The following is a 23,268-nucleotide window of genomic DNA, read 5'->3' on the forward strand; positions in this document are numbered from 1 at the left end:
AGTAATAAGGCTGATTCTATAAGCCATACTTGAAAATCAAACATTCATTAATTCACATAAAGGGCTGTGTATTTTTTGCAAATTATGTTGTTAGGTACTTGTAACTTCACGCACTGAGGTCCGGAGAACACAGAGTTTCTGATGATATTAATGTAAAAAACAGATCCCTTTCTTCTAGCAGGTGACTTATCTGGCCTCTGATGGAGAAAAACCAGATCTCATTGTTTGAGTGAGGGATCTAGGCCTTCAGTAGTTCTAAATACTGGTCTTTAAGACTTCAATTATACTTGAATAGAAAAGGGAAACTTGAAATATTTAGATAAAGTGCATACATGTGTGCAACCATGCACACACACATACCCTACAAATCTCTTATTTGGACTTGATCATCTGAAGATATTTTTGCAATATTTACCAAAATTATTTAATAAATCATTCCATTTTTCATGTAGATTTAGTCTATGTATGCTACAGAGATTTTAAAGATTTTATTTTCCCCAAATTTACTAAACCTCCCTTCTGTCTTCCTCCAACAATTGTTTTTATCATTTGTTTTCACATCCATCCCATAAAAGCAGAGCTAACCTCCTGTGATATCCAGACCAATAAAGGTTTCAATTTCTGTAAATGCTGCTTCTTGGAGAGAGATGAGAAAAGAGAGTCATCAAACATACTTTAGCAAAATTTCATGACATCTGTGGGTAGACAGAGCTTTGGGGTAGGGATTATCCCTTAAGTACTGCTATCTCCACAAGAGTACAAGTTCTTTCAGGGCAAAGACTTTCTAATGCATCTTTGTATCTCTGAAGGCCAGCTCTGGGTCTTGGTGTGTGTGCAAGTGTGTGCATATGTGTGAATGTATGTCTGCTGGTGTTTACGCACAGTGAAGTGAATTAGCATCCTTAAAATGATGGAGTTCCTTATAAAGTCAGCTGAAACAATCTAGGCACAGATTTTAAACCATGTGAAAATGGTTTGTCTAATTTCTAAGATGCCTTTTCTTAACCCGTGTAACAGTCAGTGCTCACTAGAAGAATAGATTTAATATAAAATAGATAAATACACAGTGTAAGGATCTACAAGGTAGTCTTAAATAGTCATCTGCAGAGTCAGGTGTAGAAGAGTGCAAAGGGGCTGCCTGCATGCTGGAGATTCAAAGGATACAGCCAAAGGACAAAGCCCTGGAGCTTACTATAGTGTTCTGTGCTATCAAGAACCCAGAGTTGTCTGCGATGGAAGGCTAAAGAGTCTACACTAAAAGCCAGGAGCCAATGTCCAAGGTGAAGGTGGAGACTGGAGCTTCTCTGAAGAAAGAGAAGTGAGCTTCCCTTCTTTTCCCTTTTATTCCATTTAAGTGACAAGCTTATTGGTTGGTGCCATTCACACCCAGAGTGGGTCTTTGGTCTTCAGTAAATCTGTTCAGTAAATCCCTTCAGAACTATGCTAATCTAATTAGTTGTGTGTTTCTTATTCAAGTTGACACAATCTGTTAACTATCACAGCCTAGGAAGGCTTGCGCATGTCAACACACCTGTCCATAAGATGAACATGTCCTCCGACAAGGTCATGGTTAAGGGCTACTCTCAACAGCTTAAGCACAACAGGACAAAGTCTTTCCTCCCTAAGGATCAGCAAGACTTTGGTGCTTCATGGATGAAGTGGGTTGCATGTATTCTATGGTGTTATGGTCTCCATGGACCCTCTTCTGTGCTTCATTCATATTCTACCTGATGCCAGTTATATAATTTGTGGCACTCACTGTGTACTTGCAAGTACTTGGCCTGGGACTGGGAAATTAATCTCCCCTTCCTTGGGGCCACCACCCCAACCCCACACAGAAGGGACAGAGTCGAGGACTATGACTGTCCCACTGGGATGTATTGGATACCTGATCAGTGGTGGGTGGGAAGTCCACAATGGGAAGGGGACTGAAGCCCAGTCTCTTGAGAAGAGCAGAAGGGAGCACATTCATGCTTCCTGAAGCTTCCAGAAGCAGGATGTGATCAGCCCACTCCCACCCTTCCCTGGGGAGAGGAGGAGCTTCTAGGCTTCCTCTCTCTCCTCCTGTGCTCTCTGGTCCTATTAGACTTTACTTATGGAACACAAATCCAGAGGTCAATTATTAAGAACCTCAGAGCATTAGACCCTGACAATGATACTGCAGGGGTCACTGACATGAAGGGGGCCAGGCCCATGACTCACTGTTGGACTCCACTAACTCTTGTTTTCACACATTTGGGGTTACTAGCTCTCTATCAAAAAGCCTCCTCATAAAGTGCCTTCAGATTTTAAAAGTTACGCCTAAACTTACAACTAATTCAAGTCATGACTGTGGCTCATGCAAATTCTGAAGAATGTTTGTTATTAACAGAATTCAGAGTTTGGTTTTGGGGTGCTTTGTTTTCTGAGACAAAGTCTTGGTAAGTTGTCCAGGCCGACCTTCAATTACTGATCTTCCTGCCTCGTCCTCTGGAGAAGGTGGGATCACAGGCATGGTGCCACCAGGCCCAGTTTTACATAGGGATTTAAATACATTTTTCCCCCAACAGGAAAACAAACCTACAAACCATGAACACATCTATTATATGCCATTATTGACAACCACACAAATACTCTATTCAATATAAAATATTATTTTGATTTCTATCAAGTATCATTATATGTGTGGATAGTAGAGGAAAAGGGCATGAAATCTTCCAAAGGAAAAAAAAAATACAAAATAAGCTACGTGTCTTTTTTTGCAGGGGGAGAGCAGTACTCAGGATTGAACCCAGGGCCTTTACATTAAACCTTGTCCCCAGTCCTTTCTTTACTTTTTTATTTTAAAATATTCTCTCTAAGTCACTAAGTTCCCAGGCTGGGCTAGGTCTCAGCCTCCCAGAATGTTAGGACTACCACACTTGGCTGCCACATACATACCTTTGTAGCTGTAGATCTTCCTTTCTAAGGCCAACACAGATTTTCTCCCCTAACTGGGGAAAATCATCACTCAGCTTGGTGACAATGGGATGTGACATAGATACTTCAAGGCAGTGAGACTGGCTTAGATTTAAAATTCTCCCAGGTTACCTTTCCATAGTCAAACAGGCAGAAATTTCCAAGAACTGACTTTAAATATGCTTAGAAAGTGGTCAGAGCTGTTAAAAAGTCTTTGAAAGTTTGGTCTTCACTTAAGAAGGGAAAGAGAGAATGAATTTGGGGGTAGGGAGATGAGGCCGAGGGGAGGGATGCAGTCAGTTTTTCTCACCAAGCACCTGCATCAGGGCACCTTGGTCCCCACCCGGGAGGGTCAGAGGATATAGTGATTGTGCAACATCCCAGCCTCCCACCCACTTTTAGCAACATTCTCCTTTGTCTTCTAATATCTGCAAGGGTCTCTTTGCAGTCCTACAGACCTTCAGGGCTGCCCCATCAAAAGTCTCATTGTGAAATTTTAAACTCTTTTTAGGGCACTGAGATTATTAGCTGAACAGCCTCACATGGGTACCTGGAAATGCAAGCTCGTAAAGGACATGGGGGTCGAACAGAGTTGGTGACATAACAACAAAAGCCAACCCCAAACTCCTGGCTCAGGAGTTTACCTGGTAAACGTAGTTACCGTGGTAACTACAATGCTACATCATCCACTCTGTTCCTCTAAGAACCCAGCTGCCAGCCAGAGGTCTGAACCCTGCACAGCCCCTCAGCAGCAAGCAAGGCTACTAATCTGACATGCAGAATATGATTTAAACATGAGGTACAACAGAATAAATCATTATTTCAGTTGAAAATGATGGCCTCTGGATGCAGTCGCTTCACTAAGAGCCCAGTGCCCTCCAACACAGAACACTTCTAGTTCTCCACCCACAGTGGCTGTTATTTGTGACTGCCAAGGGCTGGTGATCAGACTGTCACAGACCAATGATTTTCCCAGACTTTGAGATTTCACAGGGCAGCTAATTGAAGGAGACCATTAACAAGTGAACAAAAAGAAAGAGCTCGACATTTAATTCTGGCAAATAAAACTATTTTTTAAAACTGCCATGTACTATCATAATCACACGACAAAAGGCATTTTTCTGATGTCCTTTCCCCACTGCAAAGGACATGTTTTTTATTTAAAGGAAAATATTTTAAGTGGATGAGATTTAGCCTAATGAAAGACTCAAAGCATTATTTTTTTTCTCCACTTTCCCTTCAACCAATGGCTACTTTATTGTAGATGGACGGGGCTGTCACAGAGCATTTGTGACTCTCTCGTCAACATGGCTGGATTTGAGGAACACGGCATGCTCACTGCTTTCATTGCTCTAGGCACAGGGGCTGTCTGACCAAACACTCCTATAATGGTCCTTCTTTTGAACAAACCATTCTTTTCATACCTCAATCCTTCTTTTTCTTTGAGACAACAACATAATATCCTTTCTGTACATAAATTTCTATGTGCCAGGTCATACAGTAATTATTTTGTATATGATCTTTTATCAACCATTACAATAATGGTATTATTTGTGATTTTTTATGTCCATTTATATAGGAAAGTAAACTTTACAGAGGTTAAGTCACTGTCTGCCATGTGCAATGAGAAAGTGACAGGAAACAACTTTATTCTGGCCTTTCTGATTGATGGAAGGTCCATGTCTTTATCCACAAGACTACTCAACTGATCAAATATTTTATAATATCTGTTCTTTACTGAATATTTACTATTTGTCAAACACGAGGCTCAGTATTTTATATAGATGCTTCTCAGTGGGGTTATATTCAGATAAACTCATTGTAAGTTGCAAATATTGGAAGCTGAAATTCACGTGATACACCTAACTTCCTAAGCATCCTAGCTTGGCAACATGGTGCCCTGCAGAGGGTCTGTCCCTTCTTCTACTGATCCAGTGGCTGAATGGCAATGTGACTTGCTGTCACTCTCTAGCAGCTCAAGAGAATATCATATTGTCTATCACTAGCCTGGGAAAAGATAAAAATTGGAAACAAAGAGAATGGTTATGGCTTGTACACCATGGAAAGTTGAAAGACTCTAAATCAACCCAACTGAAGTGAAGAACCAACTGTATACAGATTTTCATTTAGTCTTCACAGAAGGTAATCCTGTGCAACTAGGATTATTATTCCCATTTTACAGATGTGGATGCTAAGATGAATAACTCATTTATGGTGGCACAGTTAGTGAGGAGCTGAGCCCTGTTCTACTTGACTCCAACACCACGGGACACCATACACCAACTGCAAGTAATTTGGGGAGACAGGTCAGAACAAATAATCAGCATCATGGTAGAAACTGTGCTTCTCAGATATCTTCTTCTGCACCTAAAGGATCAGAGAGCTCTAGGTCCCCATTCTGGTAGAGTGGGTGATAGAAGAGGGGAAATGGCAGAGAAGGGGGTGAAGGTGAAGGGCAGGCTCCACCAGAGACACAGTTTTCCTGTGGCTCAATTTATTTTTTTCAGATAGACTCCATCAAGTTCCCAAGAAACAATCTCTCCTAATTTAAAAAAAAAATGTTAGTACTGAGCTAAAAGGGAGTTATGGTCTTTGTTTAGGGATTTGTTAATCAAGGTGTGATGCCCTGGCCAGCAGTTTGGCACCACTGAAACCTTGTAAGAAAGGTAGAATCCCAGGTCCCAGACATGTGGGCCTTAGACTCCCTGAGTGAGAATCTCCACCCTGACAAAATCCTCCAGGGATCTGTACCCACAGCAAAATGTGAGAAGCACAGGTTTTTGATATTATCATTTCACTGCATTTCCTCCCTTTTGTTCTCCATCTCTCTTTCCTATTATTTCCTTCCTTCTTTCCTCCCTCCCCTGCTCCTTCCCTCCCTCCCTCCATCCATCCTTCTCTTTACCCTCTCTCTTTTCTTCCTTCCCTTACAGGGATAGTTTTTAAAGCATAAATGTGCCTAAGTCTCCTTTTAATCAGATATTCACAATAGACTCTTGAATCCTACCCCGCAAGAGTCAGAAGAGGTGTGAGAATGCAGAGAAGGAAAATGATCCCAAGGAATACACTCCATGATGGTAATAACCCCAGGCCACTTCTAGCCCAGTGCAACCCGGCAGGAGGAGGTCCACTGAAGAGGTTCACAGCGGGAAGGGCCAGCCTCACATTCTTAAAGGGAAGCATATTTATCCTTTCTAAAACACAACAAAAGTGATGCCACATCCACCCCAATATCATTGCTCTGTGATTTATGGCAATTTCCCCAACCACTTTTTCTGTCTATATCCATATCTTTACTTTTCCATTTGCAGGAATCCATGAAGATAAGATTCCAGTCTATCCATTTCAGTTATTTGCTCTCAGAACGCCACATTTCTTTGCAAAAGTAGCCAGAGAGCCACTTTAAAGGGGGAAAATAAAATTTTAAATCCTTTAAAGTGGAAATGAAGCTGCATTTCTGCACAGATGCTCCAAAAGTGTAGCATTTGCAATCACTCTTGTGTGGGACTAAGATGGGTGAAAAGAGGGTCGTTTAGAACTCAGCAAAAGACAGGCAGGAAATACCCCCAGAGGAATTACATGACATGAAATTATAGCATCACACCTAGTTAGCAGCCCCTTACGGTAATGGAGCCTCTATAACAGCATGACAACACAAGATTGTTCAGGAAGGGAAGGATGTGCACAAAACAAGACGAATAAATCTCCAGTAGCCACAAAGCCTTCTTCAGGAAGAGGCGAACAAAACACTGCATCCCTAATAAGATTAAGTAGATATCAAATATTAAAACTCAAATTAAGCTCCCATCAATAACTGCTGGTTAGATTGTCTTTTTTTCCTGCCTAAGAAAAAAACATCCAAACAGCCAAACAACAAGCCCAATTCATGTGCTTCTGACCATTTTTCTCTCACTTACTCTATTTATTTCTTAGCATTACTGTAATTGAAAAAGTACCTATTGCTAAGAGATGCTATTAACTTGAGTGCATTCATAGAGTGTTATGCCACTAATAGACTTAGGTCATACTCTTTTATCCTTTTAGCAAAGCATTATTTTGTTGTCCTCTTGTTCTGAAGATTTTGTTCCACTTAAAGTGAAATAGAACAAAAGCTCCACAGAATTCGTTCAGATTATTTTTATCATCATTTTGACTCTATTACATGATAGTATCAAATGCATAGCCATTTTCTTTCATTATATTAACTTATTTTGGGGTCTGTGTCAGGATATGTTTACAAAACATGACGTGGGGCCTGATTGTAACTTTTATGTTCTAAGCCTAAATATTTCTGAAATCTACTTTTTGTACTTACATTTGTCTTTAGAACTTAAGCACTGGAATTAAACCAAAAAACAGAACAAACCCACAAATACAATGATGAGAAGGTAAAAATAGTAGAAGTGTCCATTAATTTTAAAATACATCACATAGTTCATCAAACCTAAGAAGCTATTGATGTAAAACTCATGAATATTTTACGTCCTAGTGGCACAGAAAAGTTGCCAGTGAAACCACGGCAAAAGTTACTGATTATAAGACATATGCTATTTTTTTAAGCCCCAAATCTTACCTTTACGATGTCACATTAAAATTTAGGGGTGAGGTCAGTATATCTGTATAGTTTAAAATTGATAAACTATATTAGCACTCATTACTCATTGGTCTATATGTATCAATAAATTATGGCATGGAGAAAAGGCCACTGAATAAACTGAAAATTGTACATACAGTCTCTTAATATTCTCAAGATTTTTCAGGAAGGGAAGGTCGTTGCATAACACAAAACAAAAATCTCCAGGAGCTACAAAGCCTCCTTCAGGAAGGGGATATTAGAACATTGCAATTATGCAGACCAAAAATACAAAAAATCAAATTTGGTGGGTTAGAGTTTATGACTGGAATACAGTACTTGGATAGGCACCTTATTTAAGGTGAAAATAGAGGGAATCAGAGAAAGAAACTAACAATTGTAGGTATCAGTTGAGAGTCAGGAAACATGATAAAAACCTCTATACTTGTGATCTCATTTAATCTTCAAACCAACCCAATGATATTAGAAGTAAAGTTCAGAAAATGTATGTAACTCACCCACCTACAGTATTTACTTTTTTTAAAGAAAAGGACAGAGGAGGAGGAGGAGGAGGAGGAGGAGGAGGAGGAGGAGGAGGAGGAGGAGGAGGAGCCGGAATTCAAATCTGAGTCTGTCAAGATTTGGTACTCTTTCAATCCAAACTGCACTACAGGAAAATCTGTGGATTATATGCATATCCCTGGATGTGTGCAGTGAGGATAATTTATGAATGTCTGTGCACTTCAGCTACAGATCATCATGGAGCCAACCCAGGTTTGGTTTACAGACTCCTTAAAAGGAGGGGAACATGCACCTCGGCGACAGGGAAGCAACTGACTGAGAAGGATTAGAAGGGAAGAAAGTTTATGTTTGAAAATTCCAATAATTGTGTTGTATTAGGAAAAATGAAGCAGGAATAAAGCTATAATTGGTGGAAGAACAGCATTCACTCATGCTAGGCAGCATGGGTGATGATATGGTCATTTTGTGACTAATGCTCTGCTTTTGTGACTCTGGAGTGTTCCCGGTTTTGTCCTGATCCATTCAGGTCAGGGTGGCCCTGACTGCTGCTGATGTATGAAATGGTTTGTGTTCAGCAGGGCAATGCCAGCTCCTTGCTGGGGTCACCTGTCCAGCACCTGGGTGCCAAAGGCTTTTTTACCCTTTTGTCAATTAAAGAGGACAAGTTCCATTTTGAGGGCTGTCAGTCACATGGGAGATATCTATGATGATATCTATGTGATGTTATATAATGGTAGTGGTAGTTATGTGCATATATATATATACATATACATTTTTTGCAGTACTGGGGGCCTTCACACTGAGCTATATCCTCAGCCCTTTTTTATTTTTTACTTTTGAGACAGGGCTTTGCTAGGTTGCTAAATTGCCCAGGCTGGCTTGAATGTATGATCCTCCTGACTCAGCCTCTCAGAGTGCTGGGATTACAACCATGTGTCACCATGCCTGGTATAATTATAAAATTTTTGTGCAAGAAGACAATTTGGTATCAAAGGGCTTCTCCTAGAAGGTTTGGCTGGAGGCTGAACAGCTGGAACATTGCTCATTGACCTGTCTGACAGTCCCATCTCTCAAGGGTAGGAAGCAGAAAGCATCATTCTAAGTCTAGACTTAGTTCTGATCAATAGTGCCAAGCTGTGGTAACAGGGTCGGTAGATACTGTGACTAGATATTTGTAGAAGGTTCATTTATCAAGAAAGAGTGTGGGGCAGTCACACATGTCTAGACTTTTAGAAAATTAGATACTGAGAGATTTAGGAAAATCATCCACACATTCCTATTACCAGACTTCACAGAAGGAAGAAAATATGTATCTTTAAAAATCTTGTGACAACACATTGTGGAATCAGACTGACTTGAGTTTTTATCTTTACCCATGTGACTTTGGATAAGTTGCTCAACCTCTCTGATCTTAAGGTTTTTCACCTGTGAAATAGAGGTAACAGTGCCCGCATTCCTTTGTAAGATTTAAATAGATTACTGAATGAAAAAAGCACAGTACTGTATCCCACATGTGGAAAAGGCTCAACAAGTTTTGGTTGTTGTTATCAAGTATTTGAGAGTTGTTACAAATGACATTGATCTAATTATTTAATCACAAATGGTTTTGGTAAAGGAGGAAAGAATGAAGAATTAAAAATATCACTGTGGTGCTCACTTCGGCGGCACATATACTAAAATTGGAATGATACAGAGAAGATCAGCATGGCCCCCGCACAAGGGTGACATGCAAATTCGTGAAGCGTTCCATATTTTTCATTTTGAAAATGAAGCCAAAAAAAAAAAAATCACTGTGGCCACGGAGAATGCCCTCTAATTAGAGGACACATTAGAAGAAACTTTAAAGTCAAGGACCTCTTGGGGCCACTATGTAAGGATGAATTCTGGTTTATGAGAAAAATTTTGGAAGAATGGAGAACAAGGATGATTTCTAGCTCTACACTGCTGCATCTAAAAACACACCTGACCCGAGTTTTTCAACAGGGTATCACCCACAGTTCCAAACAATTTCAGCATTTCTCTCCCAGAGGCTCCAGTTTCAATAGAGATACCCATGTTTATCACTGCACTATTCCTAATGGCAAGTTATGGAATCAGCTGAGGTGCCCGAAAATGTGGTCTCCATACACAGTGGAGTATTATTTAGCCACAAAAAAGAATGAAATCATGTTATTTGCAGGAAAACAAATCAAACTGGACATCACCATGTTAAACAAAATAAGCCAGAGCCAGGAAGACCACTGTGCCATGCTTTCTCTTCTATCTGCAATCTAGAAAAAAAAAAAAAAGTTGACGTGATATAGAGGGGTCGAGGGATTGAAGGGAGGGCAGGGGAATGGGGAAAAAATAAGCAGCAAGATATATTATCTAAAGGTGCAAATCTCCATGATGAATGTCATTATATCATATACCTAAAATGTACCAATAAAAGTAATTTTTAAAAAGTTGACATGAAAGTAGAAAGGAGATTGTTAGAGAAAAGGAAGGGATCGGGGAGATGGAGGGGAGGATACAGAAAGGTAATAAAGGGGAGGACCCTGATCAAAGCAGGTTTTATCCACATATGAAAATGTCACCATGAAATCTATTACTCTGTATAATTAATGTTTTAGCACAAAAAATCTCCAGTTCCTCCTCACTTTAACATATCTCTTTCTCTTTATCTTTCCAACCACACATGCTCAAAAGCAAATCTCCAAGTTATCTCTCCTGGTTCCTCTGCTTTGCCCCCAGAGGTGGCCAGCTATCAAATCCCAAATCCTCTGTCCCAGTGTTCCTAGTGATGGTTCTCTGCCTGCTTGGGTGGCCCTTGTGGGCATTTGCTAAGGCAACAGGCCCTGCCTGTGCTCTGTCCTATCTGCCACCAAGTGATGAATAGCAGCCCTGCAAGACAGGGAAGATCTTGCAAGAGCATCAGGGCCTGAGGGTGGGCAGTCCCTCCCTGCAGCCTCATCCACCAACCTCCACCACTCACCAGATGTGTGTCCTCAAGCAAGGAGCTTAATCTGTCCCGGCTCAGTGTTGTCATCTGTAAAATTGAAATAAGAATGGCACCGCCCTCTTATGGTGAGGATTAAGGCCACTAAGCTATATAAATAAATTGCATGATCACAGTTTCTGGCACATAGTAAGCATTCAATAAATGGGAGCTTTCTTATACTTTGTCCTTGAGATGCAGATCGCCCTGGCAACCACGGGTTGATGTGTTACCCAGGAAAGCTGTAGGATACAGAAGAGGTGGTGGGCCTGGGAAATGTGAACAGTGCTGCTGGCTCTGGCAGGAGGCTGACTTTGAGCAGCAGCCTCCAGCACTGTCAATGCTTCGGGGCAGGACTGAGAGCCCACAGCTGAGTTCCAAGGAACACAGAGCTGGAGAGGGAACAGAGTCTGACAACACCTTTCCTGGTGGTTCTATGGAGGGGAAACAGCAGGGTTTGCTGATGGCCCAGACATGGGGACAACAGAGCCCAGGACAGAGATACACAGGCATGTGTGAGTTGTAGTGGGAAAAGGATGAATGGGACTATATTTCCAGTGTGGAAGGTAGAATTTTCAGGGCAATGCCCACAATGATGTTTTGGGCCCAAAATGCTTCTATTGGTACTCAGGACTCGATATATGGGCTCAAAAAGAACTCAGGTCCAAAGTGCAGCAAAAGCACAGAGGTATATACATGTAGGTGGATTCTGAAAATAAGAATCAAATGAATAAATAAGGAGCATGTAGACAGTAGTGACTTGCAAGACAGTAGCAGCTCTCAGGGGTACATAGGTACCAAAGGATTGCTCAGAGCCCAGGGTAGATTCTGTTTGTATGCAGTGTGGTTTTAAAAAATGATGTATGCTTAAATTTAAAAAATATGTATTACAGTAAAAGACACATTGCCACTAGTCCCCCTCAAAATCCTCCCCCTCACTTCAAATGCACTTATCCCATCATTCTTGCCACTTTCTGAAGCAGTTTTAGAAGTCCTCTTTCATGAGTGTCTATAGTTGTGCTGTCATGGCTGCCTCTATGTCCTGAATCCATTCAAAACATTTACTTTTCAGGGTTATTTTGACTTTAGAGAAGATCCAGAAATCACAGATAACCCAATCTGGTATAAAAGGTGGCTGAGGATACACTGTAATGGTTTTCTAAGCCTGTCTTTCTGCTGGATGGTGCTTGGAAGTGGCATTTACTGAATTTTTTTTAATCACACCTCATATAGACAGTGACAAAAGAGGACTTCCAGAACTGCTTCAGAGAGTAGCCAGAACCATGGGATAAATGTGTGCAAAGCAAGGTAAAGTAGTAAAATTTTTCTTATTGAAACACCCACTATACATTTTGATCAGCCATTGTATTTTCTTGCAGCTCTCAGTGACGTGCCCCTGTTCCCTGGCAGCTCTTTGGTCCTTTTCCTATAAGGAGGCTATACTTGAGGATTCCAAGTCCCAAGACCTAGGTCTCCTGCCACATGTGAGCTCTTAAAAGTTGTTCATTCATTCATGTGTTCACCCCTTGGACATATTCAGCTCTTGCTAGGCAGAAGGTATTTTGCAAGATGCTAGAGACACAAAGATAATACTATGATGCCACAATTCTCATTGCTTCATTCATTTATTACCAACAAATATTTGCTGAATTAAACACAGATAAGGCTGATGAGCCTCTAGAGTTTATACCCTACAAAGGAAGCTACACATGAAACTAAAGGTTAAACCAAGGATTATTTCAGGAGATTGCTGAGCAAGGCTGTAAGGAATAGCAGGAATGGTGGGGCAACACCAGGCTGTCCCTCTCCATTTCTACCACTTGCCCCATCTTTGGGAATTAGTTAATCGTACTGTTCTAAAAAAAATTCTTTTGAGGCATACTTTTCATATCAAAAACAAAACAAAGCAAAACAAAACCAAACCTGACATATAATCCTGATGGCTTGGACAAGGGAAGTGCAAGCTTAAAGTCCTGGGCTCTCTTTGTGTCCATTGACAACTATGCTGGTCATCATGCTCCAGAAGGAGAAGCTAATTCAGCAACTCTCCCCTGGTCAAATTACCCTGGTATTTTCTGTGTATATCTCTGCAGGGCTAAGCACTCCAGTCCTTACTCCTTTCTCCCCATCCTGTTATAATGCCACTCTAATGACTTTGTGCTGTGGTGCCCATTGGGCCACCACAACCTTCTTAGGTAACAATGGATAAACATCAGCTTGAGAAATTCCAGGTCTGTATTATTTATGAAGCTGCAATTCTCCTGTAAATAACCCAGTTGTTAAAATGATATGTATCTATGTAATTGAGTCTTCTGTATACAAATAAATAAGACTTTATTGCAATGTCAGAAGTTAACAGACCAGTCAATAAAATCAATAACTCACTTTTTCTTGCTTATATATCTAACTTTTCTCCACCTTTCCTGTGTCCTCTGTTGATGCTGGTTACATATTACCACTCAGAAGAAAATACAGCTCTTGTACTACTGTTTATTAAGTGCTGCAGGGGCGGAGATAGCAAACAAAGGGGAAAAGAAAACCGCTCAAGTGGTGTTTCAGAGTTCCCATACATTAATTTTTTTAAAAACCTAAAGAGACGAGATAAATGCTTTGTTTTATAAGGCAGAGTGCCAGTATTTTACATAGGAGTGCCCGTGGTGGGTATGGAAATCAAGTGATAGCCATAAACTTGACAGGCATCTCCAGGTCAAAACAGCCCTGCTGGATTAAAACTGCACCATTTTGCTACCATGGCTGAGATTACATCAGCATTTTCCTTCTAAATTCTTAACTCTGAGTGGCTGGCAATTCAGCTGGAAGAGTGCATCCTGTCCGAACTTTGGCATACACCACCTCTGATGGAGGGACTAGGTTTAGCTGGAATTGGTAGGTTATTTTTTAAAGCAATTTGCTTAACTGATTGGCTTTTGTTGAGCTCATGGAAAGAGCATAAAGGGACTTTTTTCCCACTTAATAAAATATCCAATTAAATAAATTGGCAAAAATCCAAATTTTCCTGCACCCAAGGTGGTTAAGATTATCAAAATAGAGAAAAGGAAAAATGAATAGATTGGGACATTTTTAAATCTTCATGATAATTCTATTGCTGTGCAAATAGGTCTGTAACTTATTGGCCTATTTGCATAGACTGGTTTGTCTTCTTCTGTGTACTAGACAGATATGGGAATTATTTTCCTCTTTACTGTCTACCTAAACAGACCTGAGCTGGGGATTTAGCTCAGTGGTTTCGTCACCTGCCTCGCAAGTGCAAGGTCCTGAGTTCGATCCCCGGTGCCAAAAAAAAAAAAAAAAAAAAAACAAAAAACCAGACCTGAGAATCCTGGGATAAGAGGTCCCTGGCATTTGTGGGGCTTGCAGGAATGCTGGTATCAACTGGAGCTATGACCCTTAATCAATCAGGTGGTGGGAATGCAGGATTTTAGTGGATTTTTATGTTGAGAGTATGGCAATGTTTGTCCTTTGGCTTGGAGCATGGCAACATAATTCCCATACTGTGTTATAATAATGAATTATATTCACTACTGTGGATCTGAATAGCAGTGTAAACCTAAAATTCACTCAGGGCGCTGCAGGAGAAGGTGTGCTGTAACAACTCTTGGCGTCATCAGTCCTAAGAAAATGTGACATCCATTGCTCTGGAGAATATGTTGATTGCTGCCAATCCAAGTTCCAGAAACTATGATTTTTCCTCTCTGTATTTTTGCTGGAATGAAAGGTTCAGCTGTGGATATAATAAGTATGAAGTCCCTATGAGACCCCCAAGGAGATGCTGATACACCAGATGCTCATGGAAGAGGGGGTGAATGGAGACAGAGATGCAGGAACCATCAACACACAGGTGGTAGTGAAAACCACAAAACAGTTGGACTCCTGGAAAATGTGGCTGAGTAGGACAACATCTTGAGGATGCAGGCCTGTGGAACACCAGCAGTTACCTGTTGCCTGAGAAACAAAGAGCCCAGGAGTTAAACTGAGGTGAAACATTCAATGAGATGCAATGAGAACACGAAGTTCATGATCATCCAGTGGCTATGGAAGTGGAGAGTTAGGAGGATAGGACAGCTGGTTATCTCAGTTGCTTCAGAAGGATCAAGTAGGGGAGGAGAAAGATACCCACAAGATTTGCTAATATGGTAATACTTATTAGGTACTTAAAGTATTATTTAGATGGAGGTCCTCAAATAAGCAGTTTCATTGGAATAATAGAGAAGGTGGCTGCATTTCAATGAGTGGTGGAATATATAACAAGTGAAGAAGTATACACTATGTGTTTAAACAGGCAGTAGAGTTTAAGTCAATGATTTTCAAAGGGTAGGTAGGTAGTAGATTATTAGTGGGATAGGATATGTTTGTGAGCGGTAACCAGTATTACAAAACAAAAACAGAATACAATGTAGTAGAATGAAATAAGATGGTGGCACATGCCTGTAATCCCAGCACTCTGTGAGGCAGAGGCAAGAGGATCTCAAGGTCAAGTTCAGCCTGGGCAGCTTACAAACTCAGTGAGGTGCTGTCTCAAAATAAAAAATAAAAAAGGGCTAGATAAGTAGCTTCATACAAAGGCCTTGGACTCCATCTCCACTGCAAAAACAGAGAGACAAACAAAGAGGAAAATGTAAAAAAAAAAAAAAAAAAAAAAAAGGAAATAGAGTGCTTAGCACACATTAAAAGTAAGTATAATGTTAGGAAATTTTAGCTTCAGTTATGTATTCTATTTATGAGCATACTGAGTCCCAATGTAAAATTTGTTTTGTACTATAAACTGATGTAAGAAAGCTTAAAATCCCTTGGATTATTAAGCAGAAAAAGATAGGACAGAGTAGTTTTCTTTTGTTGTTTTTAAGGAGTTATACCTCAAGCAGAAGGAAATAGTTAAGAGGGAAACACTAAAAAATATCAGTGTGAAAGATGGTACTTCTCAAAGAATAAGATCCCTAAGGGAGGTGTGAGGAATGGACTCAACTCATATGGGGAGGTGGCTTTGAACAAGAGGAAGGAAACATTATCCTTGTGACAAGAAGCAAAGAGAATGAATGTGTGAGGGGTGTGGAGAAGGACCTAATGACTTCAATTTTCTAAAGGAAAGATGACAAGAGACAGAATGTCTTTCCATATTCTAAAGGAAAGAGACACCAGCTTGTCTGTCGTGAGGGGGTAAAAATGACTTGAATTGAGGGGTTTTGGGAGCTGTGTTCAACTGCCAGGCTCTTTGCAAACAAGCAACTGGTGAAGAGGTGGGAGAGCATGGATTTTCTGGAGCTCCAACAGGCACAGTTGCATGAGTTAGTGTAGAGAGTTAGGTGATGGCTTTCTAATAGATACGTACATGTCCTCATCCCAAAAAAAGGAAAGGTGACTGTTACGTTTTAGATCTCAAATGTCCCCCAAATTCTCGTATGTGGAAGGTGACTGCATCATGGTGAGTGGATGTAGCCACTGATGAGTTTCAGTAACTAAATGTGTCGCTAGGAGGCGGGGCCTGGTTAGAGGTGGGTCACAGAGGGCGTGGCCTGGAAGGGCTGATCTACCTCCAAGCTCCTCCCTTCTTTCTCTGTTCCTGGCTCCGTGGTTGAGCACATTTTTCAGCCCCATGCTCCTCTGCCATGCTGTTTCTGATTTGGAGCCAGCTGATCAGGGGCTAAAATTTTTGAGCCAAAAGAAACCTCTCCTCCCTTAAACTGTGGGTGACGGGTATTTTGTTCCAGTGACAATTGTAAACCAAGACAGTGACCTTTGAGATGGGAGACTAGCCATGATAGGAACAAAGACACAGATGAGAAATGGTACAGAATGAGGCTGGGCTTAGCATGTGGTTTTCTGAGTGAGATGGTGAAAAGTAGCAGTGTCAAGGTGGCTAAAGAACACTGTCTCTGGTGACAGAAATGGACAAGGAATGTGGTACATTATGGACGAGCAAAGTTTTCACCAGAACACGATAGAGAAGGAATGGTGTGTGAGCTACCTATGAGACATGCAACATTACTGGCCTCTTTCTGATGTCATCATATGTAGGAGGGTGGGCAAGAGTGAGCAGTCTCTGTGTACAGGGACTGCAAAGAAATCCAAGTCCACAGGGAAGAGCCAAGTGTGGGTGAAAGCTAAGAGATGGAAGATGCTTTCTGCAAACAGGTAAGTTATTCCCTCTCTTGTAGTGAATGCACGTTAGAATCAAGGGTGTACCAACGCGTGTCTGGGAGCCAGCCCTAGCAACTCTGCTCAAACTGCCTGGGGCAGGACTTAGAAATTAATATTACTGAACGTGCCTAAAGGGATACTGATGTATGGTTAGCAGAGAGCCAGAGATAGGACAGGTCCTCATGAAAAGCAGTTCTGAAAGGCAAAGGAGGGGAAGGCTGGGAGGAAGATTAGCACCAGGTAGTTGGTAAAGGGAGGAGAGAAATTCTAGCCAATGCAAATTAAAAATCCAGCATCCCTTATTCAAAATTGTAAGCACTTCAAGACAGTGACAGCAGACTGCTAAACTAAACACAAGGTCCTTTCAAACTTGGAGCTCTATGCATCTGGGCTGATCACATATCCACAGAGCTGCCCTGACTCAAGAAGGTAAGTCACTCGAAATAGCAAAGACATAGGGTTCGAGTTCCCTGCACAATGCTGAGGCTGAGTCTCTGGTGTAGAAACAAGCCAATCCCTAGGGGCACCAAGGCCTGGTAGAGACAGCAATTGGTGAACAGTTGTGTGACAATGTCCTCTATGCTGTGTGCCTGGCAAGAGGAGGCATCTTGGCTAAATGAGTGACATTGGAAGTGCTCCGTAATCCCAATTACTACATGAAGCAGGAATTTCATGAGTGTGAGCCCAGCCTTGGCAACTTGGTGACTTAGTGAGATCCTGCCTCAAAAATAAATAGGACTGGGGATGTAGGGAAGGCCCTGAGTTCAATCCTCAGTACCAAAGAATAATAATATTGATAAAAATAATTCTTCTATTGTCTCTGAATCGACTCAAAAGACTTGGATTGAGATTTCAGATGAAGTATTCTCCCTTCCTTTTTATGCTCATTTACTCTAACTACATTAAAAAAATTAGTATCTCATTAATTCTTCTGAACAGAGTCTCTGCTGAGACAGCACATTCATCTGTTTTGGTTCTTGCTTGGGTGGGCATGCACACCTGGGCTTCTTTGCCTGAGTCTTCCTGCCATTCTCATTCCTAGTTACTTTCCTGTTGGAACAGCAGCCAATTCTGCCTCTCCCGCCTCCTGCAAACATCAGCTCAGAATTCATCCTTCTAGGGGAGCTCTCCATTACCAGCTTAGCCTCCCCCAGTGCACCCCTCCTTCTGCTACTATTGATCCCTTTACAGTTGGGCAGCACTTTTAATTTTTCAAAGAGCTTTCACATACATTTTTCTCATTTGACCCTTGCAACAATCCTGTGAAGTAGGTAGAGCAAGTATTATTATCCCCATTTGGAAGATAGGAGAAATGAAATACAAGGCGCTTAAGTGGAGAGCTTTAAGTGCCATGACACACAGCCAGTAGGGGCCAGAGCCGAATGCTGCCCATTCCTATCAGCTCTGGGTGATTTTCAGGAGATGAGGAGTAATTAGAACCTGGGCCACATTAGTTTTCCATTCCAGATAATATTTTCTGTGAACACCATTCTTCCTTGGCTCTGGCTCCTTCTGCTTACAAAGTGTGAGCTGTGGGCTGGCAGCAACTACAGGATTTCAGACCACCCTGGACCTAATAGACCATGATCTTATTTTAAGATCCCTAGATATTTTCTGTGTATATCAAAAACTGAACCAGTGCTAGGGATTGTTAAGTGCATATGCATGAGGTGGGGCAGGGGGGGAGAAAGATGTCTATCTGGATCCCATGTATCATCATAATAACAGCAAAAACTCACATTGATTTAGCAAGTGATCAGCTCTTCTAAACACTTGGCATATGCTAACTCAGACCTCACCACAACCCCAACTAGAAAAGAAGAGGATACTGCTATGATCAACAGTTTACAAACAGCTAAAGCAAGGCCCTGGGAGGTTAGGTAACTTTGCCCAAGCTAGTACAAGTGGCAGAATTGGGATCTGAACCCTGGTAATTTGGCACAAACATGCATGTTTTGATTCATGATGCTAGATGAAGTCAGGGAGGGACCTCTCTGGTCTTTTAATCTCATTCCACAGCACTTAAGACAATAGTTTTGACACGGTCATTGAAACTATAATTTCTTCATTTTTTTACTTATAGTGCTATCATAAAGAGGAACACAATCATATTATCATAAGGCAATCATAACTTCAGCTATGTGAAAACCCAGCACCTGGAATGCTGCTTTCAGAACTACTCCAGAGTAAACTGCAAAGCTGATTTAAAAACCACCACTTCTCCTGAATTATGACAAAGCAGCTTCTATACATTAATAAAACCCAGCTGAAAATGCCCAGACACAACACACTGGATCAGCTTGTCTTGGGTACAGGAGGAAATTCTATGGTAGGATGATGTTATGGTTATGTGCCCCAAAATCTCATGTGTTTGGGAGGTGATTGGATCATAGGGACACTATACTCATTGATGGATTCATCCATGGATGATTCCATGGCTGAATGTGTTTTCAGGAGGTGGGGCCTGGTTGGAAGCGGTCATTGGGGGTGTGACTTGGAAGGGTGTGTTCTTGTCCTTGTCCTTCTCTTTTCTGTTTCCTGTATGCCATTGGTTAAGCAGCTTTCCTCCACCAGGCTCTTCTACCATGCCAGTTCTACCTTAGAACCAGCCGACCATGGACTAAAACTGTAACCCAAAACAATTTGAATCATTTGTAGGAAAATGGATATACATTGAGATCATCACATTAAGGGAAATAAAACAGACACACAAGCTTCAATAGTGTGTGGTTTGTCTTATATGAGAAATCTCTACTATAAATAAAAAACAAAATAAAAGATAACAGGAAAAAGGGAGATCTTTTTCATAAGAGAAGAGGACCAAAAGATGAGGTTTGGCCTCAGTTGCCCGTGAACTAGCACAAACAATCAACAAGTGGGATCTCTTCTTATTAAAAGGCTTCTGCACAGCAAGAGAAACCACCAGCAGTGTGAAGAGACAACCCACAATGTGGGAAAAAATCTTCACCTGCTTTTCCTCAGACAAAGGTCTACTATCTCGAATCTATAAAGAACTTAAAAAGATCAGACCTCCCAAATTTAAAGACCCAATCCAAAAATGGGCATCTGAAATGAACAGATATTTCTCACACAAAGAAGTAGAAATAGCAAATAAATACATGAAAAAATGTTCAACATCACTGGTCATTCGAGAGATGCAAATGAAAACAACGCTGAGATTCCACTTCACTCCAGAAAGAATGGCTGCTATCATGAAATCAACCAATAACAAATGCTGGCGGGGCTGTGGGGAAAGAGGAACCCTGCTCCACTGCTGGTGGGAGTGTAGACTGATGCAACCACTGTGGAAATCAGTATGGAGATACCTCAAAGAACTAGAACTGGAAGTCCCATTTGACCCCACTATTCCACTGCTGGGGATCTTCCCCAAAGAATTAAAAGAATCATACCACAGTGATATATGTGTGACCATGTTCATAGCAGCACAGTTTGTAATAGCTAAAACTTGGAAACAGCCCAAATGCCCATCAACTGGAGACTGGAAAAAGAAAATGTGGTTTTTTTATAAAATGGAGTACTACTCAGCCATAAAAAATGAGAAATTAGAGACATTTATAGCTAAGCGGATGCACACTGAGGCAATTCTCTTAAGTAAAATAAATAGGACACACATGAATAAATTCTGAATAGTTTCTCTGGTGTGAGAAACTGAAAGTGTAAATAAGGACTAAATGTACAGTAGGTAATGTGAAATAGGAAGAAAAGGGGCAAAGGGGAAGGAAGTGGGAGGGCTAGAGGAAAGGACAGAAGGGAATGGGATTAATATGAGAAAATGGAAAACTAGGAACAAAATCTTTGTAAATAGGGAGGACTGGAGGGGTTGAAGGGAGGGCTGGGCAAGGGTGAAAAATAAGAACCAAGAGAGATTATGTAAAGGTGCAAATTTCCAATGATGAATGTCATTATATTGTATACTTAAAATATACCAATGATTAGAATGAATAATAGAAAATGTAAAATAGGAAGAAAAGGTCCAAAGGGGTACGGGTAGTGGGAGGGGCAGGGGAAAGAAAAGAAGGGAAAGGAAAAATGATGAGAAATGGAAATAATGGAAATAAAGTCTTTGTAAATAGGGAAGGGTGGAGGGCGTGAAGGGAGGGCTAGGAATGGGGAAAAAATAAGAACCAAGATGCATTATGTAAAGGTACAATTCCCAGTGAGAAATGTAATTGTGTTGTATACCTACAATGTACCAATAAAAGAATTTAATAAAAAAAAAAAAAGATGAGGTTTGGGAGAGAAAGGGTATGAAAAAAGACTTCAGATGTGTTATGCATACAACAAACTCCTCATGATGGATGCAAGTATTATATACTGCAAACATGTACTAATAAAAACAAACCTCCTCCTTTAAGTTGGGAGTGCTAGGTATTTTGTCCCAGTGATGAGAAAGCCAACTAATACAGATGGAAATATCAGGAAAAAGACTAGCCTTCTTATACTAAAGTCAAGAAGTAGAAGACAAACTAGCAATAGACAGAACACAAATGAGCAAGCATGACCTAGTCGGCTCCTGCAGAGGCCAGGCTGAGAGCACGGAGGCAGACTGGCCACTGTGACAAACAGTACCACAGAGGCCCTCACTTTCCTAATGTCACTGTAGTCCAGGGTCTGTCCCCTGGCCTTGCTGTCTCTGAACCTGATTGCTATGATTCTATTTGTTTGTAGTATGCAGGTTTTTCATAGACAGACTCACATTTGCCAAGATCACAGATTGTGGACTCCAAAATCACAACTCACTAAATTTAAATTTAAATTTAAACTGACACATTCTTTCTGGGTAGGATATTCTTCCCAATGGATAGAATTTCTGCCTGGGTAGTTTAAAAAGTATATTTAATCACATAGCTCTTAATAAAATTTCCATTATACTTACAAATCATAATATTTAGAAAATCAAGACTACTCTTCTAATCAAATTATAGGATGTAATACTCAATAAATGGTTATTTGACAGAAACACACAGAAAAGAGATGCTCACAAGATATGGCTGAGGAGTGGGATATATAAAATGAGAGAATGGTAAAATTGTTACATTTAGAGAAAGACTGAGCTTTAAAGCTCAAAAAGAAATGGACACAGGTAGAAATACGTGAAATACAGCTTCAGAATGTTAAATATATGTTAGTAAATATAGATTTATAGAAAGAGGAGTAAGATGCATATTCGGATATTTTCTGTTCAGAGTACTCATTTTTTTCTATTCAGAGTAATCATTACTTTTAAAATGTAGCATATCTAAATCATTACTAATTGAGACATCATCTAACTTTAGAATGTTAAAAATCTTAGAAGAAAAACTGGCACCCTACGTGTGATGCTATCAGACCCTTGCTGCTATAAACAAACCCCTATACCCTTCAGGTCAAGGTCTAGGAAGGACACTGACAAATTCTGATTCAATCAGGAAGTCAAGTCACTCTCTTTGTTTCATCCAAACAGATGAAACACAACACAAACAGTGTGGATGTAAACCTTGTCATCTCAGAAGTCATTCTTCTTTCTCTCCCTTCCCAAACTTTAGAGGGTCTCATTGGGTTCCTCTGAGTCTAAAGATTGCACTGAGCAGCCCCTGAGCACCTACCCCCTCCCATGCTGCCCCAGGCAGACATCACAACTCAATCCTGATGCCCCTCTTACAAACCTACTTGGTCATGGCTGGCATGAGGGCTGAGAGACTTTCTGGCCCTGCGCTGATCTCTGCATAAGAGCAGGACTTGGGGAGTCAAAAGGAAATTCTAGTTTCTGAATTACTGAGAACTAGGCATGATACTGGGGGGAAGTAAAAGACAAACCATGGCCTGAGGGATAAAGACAATGAATGATGGCCACTTTGTTATGCATGTGAACTCCATCTACCCACCCACGCTGATCCAATTTCACTCTACAAACTATTTCATGGGGAGATGCAATTATCTGTACATCTTATGAAGCATGACCTAAAAATACAAAAATACGGCGAACATTTAAATTTTAAAAAGTTTATTATAGTAAAAGACATATTGCCATTAATTCCCTCAAAAACTCCCCTTTGCTTTGAAAACATTTATCCCAACATTCTTTCCACTTTCTGAAGCAGTT

The 23,268-nt window shown here is 40.8% G+C and overlaps 1 protein-coding gene and 1 non-coding gene across 2 annotated transcripts in view; one reads left to right on the plus strand and one right to left on the minus strand.

Annotated features, from left to right (window-relative positions):
* The window catches only part of Pou6f2 (POU class 6 homeobox 2), a 445,133-nt gene that overhangs the window by 306,743 nt on the left and 115,122 nt on the right, over positions 1-23,268 (minus strand). The gene's annotated exons all lie outside the window — the stretch shown is intronic.
* Positions 9,682-9,788, plus strand: LOC147822672 (U6 spliceosomal RNA). Its single transcript, XR_015445525.1, has one exon. It is a non-coding gene; the product is annotated as a U6 spliceosomal RNA (small nuclear RNA).

The sequence above is a fragment of the Heterocephalus glaber genome, unplaced genomic scaffold (genome assembly GCF_053883595.1).
Source record: "Heterocephalus glaber isolate CG9 unplaced genomic scaffold, H.glaber_assembly_v1.0 deba00001610, whole genome shotgun sequence".
In the NCBI taxonomy this organism is placed as follows: domain Eukaryota; kingdom Metazoa; phylum Chordata; class Mammalia; order Rodentia; family Bathyergidae; genus Heterocephalus; species Heterocephalus glaber.